The sequence below is a fragment of the Loxodonta africana genome, chromosome 12 (genome assembly GCF_030014295.1).
Source record: "Loxodonta africana isolate mLoxAfr1 chromosome 12, mLoxAfr1.hap2, whole genome shotgun sequence".
NCBI lineage: Eukaryota > Metazoa > Chordata > Mammalia > Proboscidea > Elephantidae > Loxodonta > Loxodonta africana.
This window is the reverse complement of record NC_087353.1, coordinates 57,085,432-57,096,709: the sequence shown is the minus strand read 5'-3', so window position 1 is coordinate 57,096,709 and position 11,278 is coordinate 57,085,432. Positions and strand designations below refer to the sequence as shown.

The 11,278-nt window shown below is 42.2% G+C and overlaps 2 pseudogenes; both read right to left on the bottom strand.

Annotated features, from left to right (window-relative positions):
* Positions 1-1,405: 1,405 nt before the first annotated feature.
* LOC100676354 (olfactory receptor 1F1-like) lies at positions 1,406-3,664 on the bottom strand (annotated as a pseudogene).
* A 1,479-nt stretch (positions 3,665-5,143) lies between these two features.
* LOC100676637 (olfactory receptor 1f45-like) lies at positions 5,144-6,204 on the bottom strand (annotated as a pseudogene).
* Between the last annotated feature and the right edge of the window lie 5,074 nt (positions 6,205-11,278).

Here is an 11,278-nt window from a genome sequence, read left to right as displayed (position 1 = left end):
AAAAGGTATTTACAACGAAGAAGTCCTTGGTATTGCAAAATTCTAGCATGGGACCTCTGGAATCATTTCTATAACCAAGGCCATATTTTCCAACTACTGATCCTTTTTTCTTTGTTTCCAATTTTCACATTTCAATCACCAGTAATAACCAATGCATCTTAATTGCATGTTTGATCAATTTCAGACTGCAGAAGTTGGTTAAAAAATCTTCAATTTCTTCATCTCTGGCCGTAGTGGTTGGTGTGTAAATTTGAATGATAGTCGTTTTAACTGGTAGTCCTTGCAGGCTATGATATTATCCTATCACAGGCTTCAGGATAGATCTGAAATGTTCCTTTCAATGATGAATGTAACACCATTCATTCCTCTTTAATTTGTCATTCCCACCAGAGTAGACCATATGATTGTCTGCTTCAAAATGGCTAATAACAGTCCATTTCAGCTCACTAATGCCTAGGATATAGATGTTTATGCATTCCATTTCGTTTTTTTTTTATATCCAATTTTCCTAGATTCATACTTCAAGTACATTTCATGTTCTGATTATTAATGGATGTTTGTAGCTGTTTCTTCTCCTTTTGAGTAGTGACTGGACAGATGGAATTACAAATGTTGACCTATTTATTAGAAAGAAAAAAGTCATTGTTGTTATAGTTCTTAGTTGCCATTGAGCCTATCCTGACTCATGGCAACCCCACGTGTGCAGAGTAGGATAGCTCCATAGGGTTTTCAAGACTGTGACCTTTTAAAAGCAGGTGGCCAGCCTTAGTCTTCCAAGGCACATCTGAATGGGTTCAAACCTCCAATCTTTCAGCTAGTTGATGAGCACTTAACCCATTTCCACCACCCAGGGACTCCTAAGAAAACAGGCATACCTCATGCTAAATATACCCCCAGATGAAACACAGTCAAATTGGATGTTGTGACACTAAAAAGGATGACATGTTCTTAGGATTCTGTGTGAATGTGAATTATGGATAAAGGACTGGTCTTAGAATAAGAACACTTTGGCCTGCAGAAAGCTCCCCAGAGAGTTTTCATCCCTATTGATAGTCCCCACATTAGACCACGATATCCTAGGAGGGTTTTTAGGTAACAAAAAAATATTTGATGGCTGGAGCTTTTCAGAGTGAGCACTTAGAAAGGAACAGCTTAACATTGATTTAAAATATTTTATAATACAATAATTAAAAACAAATATCATTACCTATTTGAGAGAGCATGGTACTGGTGAAGTCAGAGTCCATTGATAAGTATCTATTGAGAATATTTAGTGTAAGTTCCTTACAGACACTGGCAAATAGATTGTTACATTATGGTGAGTTGGCAAAGATTTCTGTACCTGGGAATGATAGTCCATGATTCTTTCGTCAGTTAGAACATGTCTTCCTGCCCATTATATTTCTTACACCCATTTCATGTGCTTGTTCCTCAGACTGTAGATGAAAGGGCTCAGCATGGGAGTCACCACTGTATACATCACAGTAGCTGTGGTGCCGTACTCAGCTGAGTGGGAGGACGAAGGGTTGAAATACATAGCAATGATGGTGCCATAGAGAGGCTGTGGTTTCCACAGCCAGGTGGGCTGTGCAGGTGGAGAAGGCTTTCCATTTTCCCTTTGTGGTCAGGACTCTCAGAACAGCAGATGTGATGCAAACATAGGAAAACAGGGTGCAAAGAAGTGGGTGATAATTATCAGGGACCCCTCAGTAAGAATCGTCTTCAGCCTCAGGAGAGGAGTCAGATCACAGAATAAGTGAAGGGATTGTGTTATCTGCACAAAAGAGTGGTGAGCCATCAGCAGGGTGTGCAACAGAGCATTCAGGTGGCAATGACCAATGACACAAAAACCAGCAGGGCACAGGGCTGATGGGTTATCTTTGTTGTGCAGTGTCAGGGATGGCACACAGCAAAAAAGTGGTCGTAGGACATCACAGCCAGAAGGAAATTGTCCATGTCAGCAAACTCAAAGAGAAAGTGCATCTGTGTGAGACACCCAGGGAAGGAAATGTTCTGACTCCTGAGTGTGTGGTTGGTCAGCATCTTGGGGATGATGGTGGAGGAGACACAGGCATCCACAAAGGACAGGTTGCTGGGGGTGTGCAGATGGGAGTCTGTGCTGATTGCCAGGATGATGAACAGGTTTCTCAGGAATGTGGACACGTACATGCTCAGGAAGACCGGGAAGAGGAGCTGCTGCTGCTGGGGCTGCCTGGAGAACTCCAAGAGGAGGAACTCAGAGAAACTTGACTGATTTGCCCCTCTCATGGGCATAGAACCAGGTTAATGCACAACAGCAAATTCAGAAACCTAGACATGGATTGTTAAGCTATGACAAATCAATCTCCAGGTTGAACCACATTTGCAAATCAGTTAATAGTGTTGTCAAGATAGAATCAGTCATCCAAACTATACACCCAATTTCCAACACTCAATCCTGATGCTATTCCTACTGGAATCACAGGCACTTATTTTGTATATTTAACAATGAAAAAACACGCAGGCATATACACAGCCCAACTCTATTTGTCTCTACTTATATTTCCCAGTTTCCACCCCCAAGCCATTAGTCGTGCCTAAAGAGGCAAGAGAAACAGTTCATTGTTACTGGATTTATCACAAGTTCTACCTGATGGATGCAGACTCCTACCATTGCTGCCTGGATCTGGAAGAACTTCATGTCTTAATAAACTAAAATTGATGTCTCTTCTGCTGTCATCTTACTGAGGGAGATTGGTTCTGTAGCTATCATGTGCTTTTCACCTCTGCATAACTGGCCGATGTTTTTCTTTATTGTGAGGATTGGAAAATCTTGGAAATACAAGCAAGTCCTGTGCAAGTGGGGAGCAAGGGTTCATAGTCTTCATTGCAGGAAGGATGTTTGAGGGAATCACAGAGCAGGCATTTATAGGCGTCTCCATGGCCACTGGGAACAGATTTCCTGAGAACCTCATTAGAGACAAGAAGAGAGTAATTGTCCCACCTACTTTTGGCCCCTTTAGACCAAACAATGATAAGAAAGATTACCTAATATTTAGATGTTACTTTTGGGTCAAAACTTGAAAATACTAGCCATGGAGCCATTTTGATGGAGAGAAATCCCAAACAAAATTCTGGGAGACTTCATGGAGGAGTAGGTGACCTTTCACTTGGTTTTTGAAGATATGGAGTGAGGAGAAGGTTGTTAGCCTGAGAAGAAAACAAAGGAAGTTGGTCTGGGCAGAGGGGATAGCAAATATTGATTTTTTTTTTTTTCCCTTGATATCAAAGACATGACTCCAACTGGACCTGCCTGTCAAAGTCAGGAAGCCAAGCCAAATGGTCATGAAGAGTTTCCAAGATTCTGTGTTTCTTCACCTCTTGGTGCTCTGGGCCACAATGCCCATTAGAGTCTCTGCTTCTTATCTGAAATGTCATTACCCACTTGAGTCCTCAAATTTCACCCTGCTGTCCTTTTGCCTAAGTCTCAAAACTAATTTGTGAGGGCTTTTGGCACACGACCTAATGATCGACTGTCATGGAGGAAACATAAAGGAGTATGAGGTAGGCCAGTGATTCTCTACTCTGACTGCACATTAGAATCACCTGAGACTTTCCTTAAACTAGAGGAAATCAACAGCAGTGGGTTTTGTTTTTTGGTTATCAGTGTAGAGCCCACCCTGGAGATTCTGATTTATTTGGTCAGTGCCGGGGACTGGACAACAAGATGTTTGAAAATTTTTCCAGGTGGTTTTAACATTCAAAAATACTTGTAGCATGTGTGTTAGTTATCTAGTGCTGCTATAACAGAAATATTGCAAGTGGATGGCTTAACAAAGAGAAATTTATACTCTCACGTCTAGGAGGCTAGAAGCCCAAATTTAGGGTGCCAGCTCCAGAGAAAGGATTTCTCCATCTGTTGGTTCTGGTGGTAGTTCCTTGTCAACAATCTTGCCTTGGTCTAGGAGTTACTCTGTGCAGGAACCCTGGGTACAAAGGACGAGCTCTATTCCCAACACTACTTTCTTGGTGGTATGCCATGCCCATGCCTCTCTGCTTGATTCTCTTTTCTATCTCAAAACAGATTGGCTTAAGACACAATTTAGTCATGTAGATTGAGTCCTGCCTCATTAACATAACTGCCACTAATCCCATCTCATTAACATCGTAGAGATGGAATTTACAACACATAGGAAAATCACATCAGATGACAAAACAGTGGACAATCACACAATACTGGGAATCATGGCCTAGCCAACTGACAGATATTTTTGTGGGACACTATTCAATCTGTGACTCAGGTGTCTTTCCCAACAGACCACCTAAATAGGAAAACTTTGGGCACCAAATAATTAAAAATTAGTGATCAAAAAGAAGTCTCACTGGCGTCCGGGGTCTTAAACACTAGAAAGTGGCCATCTAAGATGCATCCATTGGTCTCAACCCACCTGGAGCAAAGGAGAATGAAGAACACCAAAGACATATGGTAAAGATGAACCCAAGAGACAGGAAGGGCCACATAAACCAGAGACTATATCAGCCTGCGAACAGAAGAACTAGATGGTGCCCAGCTACCACCGATCACTGCCCTGACAGGCAACACAACAGAGAATCCCTGATGGAGTGGGAAAAGAGTGGGATGTGGACTTTAAATTCTCATAAAAAGACCAGACTTAATGGTCTGACTGAGACTAGAGAGACCCTGGAGGTTATGGTCCCTGAACACTGTGTTAGCCCAAGACTGGAACCATTCTCAAAGCCAAATCCTCAGTCGGGGATTGGACTGGACTATAAGATAGATGATATTGGTGAGGAGTGAGCTTCTTGGCTCAAGTAGACACATGAGATTATGTGGGCAACTCCTGTCTGGGGGTGAGATGAGAAGGAAGAGGGGAACAGGAGCTGGTTGAATGGACACAGGGAACACAGGGTAGAGAGGTGGAATGTGCTGCCTCATTAGGGGGAGAGCAGCTAGGAGTACACAGCAAGGTGTGTATAGCTTTTTGTGTGAGAGGCTGACTTGATTTGTAAACTTTCACTTAAAGCACACTTAATAAATAGATAAAGAAGTCTCATTACTTGGTGTATGCAGCAGGGTTACAGGTGAATCCCATCCTACTAATAAATGAGTAACAAGTGATGATAGCCTTCTATGTGCCCCTGGTAATACGTTTGTTTCCAGACTCGCTTCGACAAAACAACTGCTACCTTACACTCAACTGATGAAAAAGAACTTTGCTTGGGAATGAGATTCAGTATTGATGCTTTAATCAGGTAGTAAATTTCTTCCTGCCAATCACTTTTCTTAGGGCCCATTTCAAGTCCTTGTTCCTCAGACTGTAGATGAAAGGGTTCAGCATGGAGGTCACCACCATGTACATTACAGCAGCAGTGATGCCTTTCTCAGCTGAGTGGGAGGATGAAGGGTTGAAATACACAGCAAAGATGGTGCCATAGAAGAGGGAAACCACAGCCAGGTGGAAACCACAGCCAGGTGGGAACCACAGGTGGAAAGGCTTTCCATGTTCCTTTGTAGATGGGACTCTCAGGACAGCACAGGTGATGCAAAGGTAGGAAATTAGGATGCAAATAAATGTGGTGCTCAGTATCAGGGCCCTTTCAATAAGAATCATCATCTCTTTAAGGTGAGTGTAAAAGCAGGAGAGTCTCAGGAGAGGATTCAGATCACAGAAGAAGTGGGGGATCGTGTTGTCTGTACAAAATGAGAGTCAAGCCATCAGCAGGGTATGCAACACAGCATTCAGATTGGCAATGATCAATGACTCAGCAACCAGCAGGACACAGAGATGACGGGTTATCTTTGTTGTGTAGTGTAAGGGGTGGCATACAGCAATGAAGCGATTATAGGACATCACAGCCAGGAAGAAATTGCCCATGTCACCAAACACAATGAAAAAATACATCTGTGGGAGACACTCAGGGAAAGATGTAGTCTGACTCCCGAGTATGTGGTTAGTCAGCATCTTGAGGATGGTGGTGGAGGAGAAGCAGACATCCATGAAGGACAGGTTGCTGAGATAGAAGCACATGGGGGGTGTGCAGAAGGGGGTCTGCCCTGATGGCCAGAATGATGGGCAGGTTTCCCAGGACTGTGGCTAGGTGCGTGCTCAGAAAGAGCACGAACAGGAACTACTGCTGCTGGGACGGTCTGGACAGCCCCAGAAGGAGGAACTCAGAGACTCTGGACTGGTTTTCCCCACTCATGGACATGGAGACCTGAGTTTGGATGCACATAAGACAGGATAAATTTCAAAACCTGGAAAAGCATGGTTGAGAAGAGACAATTAAGATCACAATGGGAAATCTCTGTGTGATATAGGTAAGTCATTAGGATTTTGCTCCCTGGGAGTTTCAGCCAGCTACTGGACCTCTCTGAGCCTCCATTTCTTCATTAGCAAAATCAAAACGAACACTTACACACACATAGTACCTCTGGAAAGATGCTCAAAAGATTGTGACGGTGGTTTTGTCTATAGATCCTTTTGTACTGCTTGAACTTTCTACCATCACCATGAATTTTTTTAAGTAAATGTTTTAAAACACCATAAATATAAAATAACAATACAGACTTTAAGGCTTGTATTGAGTAGTGTACAACACGTATATATGTGCAATGGTTACCATAGAGACTAACATGTAATAAGTATTTAATATAGGCGACTGATGTCATCGATATCATCAGTGATGTTGTCTTAGAGGAAATGTTTAATTTCTCTGAGTTTCAGTTTCAACATCTTTAATATATTCTTAACACATATGCCAAGAGATTTATATCAGCCATCCATCAGTCACTGTTTTCCAAGTGTTATTGATAATATTGCTGCTGCCATTGCTTCTTTCTGGGCCCATGGTTACAGAGACTTTACAGAAGCCTGAGTTAAGATTTCTTAACATTGTCCACTGAGCTCCCTAAGTCCAACTGGTAAAATTAAAATGGAAATGACCCAAAAGTATAGGCAGAAACTCAGCCAACTAGTGATGCTCACACGCCAGGGACTCATAAAAACAGGACATGCACTGGTCATTCCTGGGTGATCTCAAGAAACAATTGATGAGTTTAGAACGGTGGCTTCACTTAAAAGACTTAGTGAAGAATTCCTCTATAAGGCTTTTCACCCCAACAAGCAGTTATTGGTGAAGTCTCCACTAGTGTGACTCTTACCTGGGAAGAATTGCAGTCTTCATTGTTACCAGGAGTCCCAGGCTCACTTCACTTCTTCAGAGCTGGACAGAGGTTATTGGCCGGAAGAACAGGGACTTGTCCCTGGGGATTGCAGGCTAAGTATGCATGAATGAAGAGCTGGAGTGCATGGCTTCAGCCCTCAGTGCAGGAAGGGTGTTTGAAGGAATCTCAGGGTGAGCCCTTTACAGGAGCCTCATGGTTACTGGGGCCATATTCCCAGAGAGCCTCATTAGAGACAACCAGAAAGTAATTGTCCCTTTTCCTCCTTCGCTCTTTCAATCCAACACTGATAATAAGGACCTGTCATCCAAGTTATGTAACTCCTACTGCAGGACTTGGCGACATTGGAAATGATGCAGTCCTGGGGGTAATCACTGGCAACAACCCTTCTGCTAAAGAGAATTCACAATTCTGTATTTTATACCTCCCCCAACCTTGGATGGTGTCACTGTTGGGAAATATACATGGAGCTGTATAGGGATTAAGAGAATCTGTGGATTCACACAGACTTGTACTCAATTCCCAAATTCACATTTACCAGTTGCGTGACCTTGGTTTTTGTTAGATGCCATCAAGTCAGCTCCGACTCATAGTGACCTTATGTACAGCAGAATGAAAAGTTTCCCAGTTCTGCATCATCTTTACAATAGTAGGTATTTTTGAGCCCACCAGTGGTTGAGAACTTGGCTACTAACCAAAAAGTTAGCAGTTCGAATCCACCAGCAGCTCCTTGGAAACGCTATGGGGGAGTTCTACTGTCCTATAGGGTCACTATGAGTTGGAATTGATTACTCTACCAAGCATAATGTCCTTCTCCAGCGATTTGTCTTTCCTGTTAACATCCAAAGTAAGTGACCTATCCTCACTGAATCACAAAATTTCACCGTCTACAGAGTGGAAAAATAATAGTCACCTTGTAGAGTTGTGAAGACTAAATGAGGTAATTTATGTTAAGCACCCTCATCAAAGCACTGGGCTAGGACCATGTCCAGTAGGTGAAGGTTGAAGATATTAAATATATTTATATCCTTCACTCTCTGCTCAGTCACCTATGTTCTTGGTAAATATCACTTGAAAATAGTGTCATATGCTTATCTTTATATGTCACTAGTCATTTTTATGAGGGGCCAGATGACAAGTCTTTTCTTTGATATTTTAATGTTTTAGTAAATAAGGTAGAAATAGGAACCTTTGATGAATCCATTTATAAATTGTTAGAATAAGGACTCCAATGAGGAACAGAGAATTCTTGAGTCCAGCAGATATCACAATTCAAGAATTTTCCTCTGTAGGTATTCTGAAGACAATATCTGGCTTTAATGTATCCATAAAGCATTTGACCTTATACATTGTAAACTTTCCTTTCCTGGGTTCAGAACGTTAAAGAATTACTCATAAATACCATGCACCCTGAGTCAGAGGTTGCAGTTGCATCCCTAAAAAATTGTTCTCAGGACACCAGAGAGTTCCTCTAACTAATCTGCCACTTGGAGTTATTTGTAAACAATGTGTTCCTCATGCTGACTGTGGCGTCTTAATAAATAGCATTCACATACACCCAAGTAACTCAAGATAAGAACCTCACAGAATAATGAACCCTCATGTATCCATCAAACACATGATAACAGACATCAAGTTCTATCCTTTCTTCCTCAAAGGGGGGGGAAAACCCACAAAGCTAATTATAAAAGATTAGAGGTGAATAGTTACTGAATTAGTAATTACATTTGTTTGCAAGTGATAGGAAACCAATTCATTTTAACTTAAGTAGAAATGGAATCTGTTTGTTGATGTAATTGCAAAGTCCACGTTCATGATATCTGCTTGCAAAGCCTGTGTGTTTCAGGTAGGGCTAGATTCAGGTACCCAAATAATGGCAACCATTGGGGGGTGGGACCTGTTGCCCTCAAGTTGCTTCTGACTCATAGCAACCCTGTAGGACAGAGTAAAATGGCCTCATGGGGTTTCCAAGTAGTAGCTGGTGGATTCTAACTGCCAAACTTTTGGTTAGCAGCCAAGCTTTTAACCGCTGCACCACCAGAGCTCCAATAACGGCATCAAGAATTTGTATTTCTGAACTCTGTTTATATCTGTTCAACTTCGTTCTGCATACTGTCTCTCTCCAAGTGGCAGGCAGGATGGCCATGAGTTCTCCAAACTCACATTCTCCCAGAGTAGCAATTCCAGGGCACATAGAGCCTGGGTCTTCTGCATTGAAGAAAAGAATTCTACCACTGAACCACCACTGCCCTTATAAACCAGTTGCCTTCAAGTTGATCCTGACTCATGGTGACCCTATGTATGTCTGAGTAGAACTGTGGTCCATAGGGTTTTCAAAGGCCTGATAATCTGCTTCCTTTGGAAGTAGATAGAATGGAATTCCAAAACACTTAGTTGTGCTCATGAGGAACCTGTACATAGATCAAGAGGCAGCTGTTGGGACAGAGCAAGAGGTTTAAAGTCAGGAAAGGTGTGTGTCAGGGTTATATCCTTTCACCATACCTATTCAACCAGTAGCTGAGCAATTAATCCAAGAAGCTGGACTATATGAAGAAGAATGGGGAATCAGGGTTGGAAGAAGACTCATTAACAACCTGCGATATGCAGATGATGCAATCTTGCTTGCTGAAAGTGAAGAGGACTTGAAGCACTTACTAATGAAGATCAAAGACCACAGCCTTCAGTATGGATTACACCTCAACATAAAGAAAACAAAAATCCTCACAACAGATCAATAAACGACATCACGATAAAGGGAGAAAAGATTGAAGTTATCAAGGATTTAATTTTACTTGGATCCACAATCGACGCCCACGGTAGCAGCAGCCAAGAAATCAAAAGACACATTGCATTGGGCAAACTTGCCGCACAAGATCTCTTTAAAGTGTTGAAAAGCAAAGACGTCACCTTGAAGACTAAGGTGCCCTGACCCAACCCATGGTATTTCAATCACATCATATGCATGTGAAAGCTGGACAATGAATAAGGAAGATGGAAGAAGAATTGACACCTTTGAATTGTGGTGTTGGCAAAGAATATTGAATATACCATGGACCACCAAAAGAATGAACAAATCTGTCTTGGAAGAAGTACAACCAGACTGCTCCTTTGAAGCAAGGATGGCGAGACTGCATTTTACATACTTTGGACATGTTGTCAGGAGGGATCAGTCCCTGGAGAAGGACATCATGCTTGGTAAAGTACAGGGTCAGCAGAAATGAAGAAGGCACTCAACAAGGCAGATTGACACAGTGGCTGCAACAATGGGCTCAAGCATAACAAGGGATGTGAGGATGGCACAGGACCAGGCAGTGTTTCGTTATGTGGGACATAGGGTCACTATGAGTTGGAACCAACTCGACAGCATCTAACAACAACAACAACAACATGGAAGTAGATTGTCAGAGCTTTCTTCTGAGGTAACTCTGGGTGGATTCAAACCACAAACCAAGTGTGTTAACTAGTTGTGCTACACAGTGACTCTGAAATTCTTTCTCTACCAATGTTTATTTATTAACTCCGGGAAAATTATCAGCCCGACTTGGGTCATGTTCCAACCCTTATGGATGGGAGAGTGGGGTATTCCAGTTAACTTGGGTTATAAACCCACTCCATGGCAGGTGGAGGATCCAGTGATGGACATTATCACCAGGACTAAATGAAGTAGGGGAGGAGTTTCCCAAACAGATGTGAAGAATGGAAATGGGAAGGGAAGCCCAAGAACAAAGTGTCTAGTTATCATGGTCCACTATAGTCACTCCATCAGCAGGGTAAAGAAAAGAATTGGAAAAGGAACACTTAAGGTAGAGAGAGAAATTAGTAAGCTGTTTTCAAAGTTAAGGTGAACTGAAAAAACCTGTAAGCAAATGACAGCCCAATACCAATGAGCTGCCTTAGAACCAAGATCTTGGTTTCTAAATACCAATGCCTAACAAAATGAAATGGGGTTCCTCAGAGAAATGGTTGATTCCAGTTTGGGGCAGGAAAAAGACTGAATGAATCACCACCTCTGGGCATGGTGTTAAATGTGCTATTCTTTCAACTTCTCTTAGGTTTGGACATTTTGAAAGTAAAGAGTTGTAAATAAACAGTGGT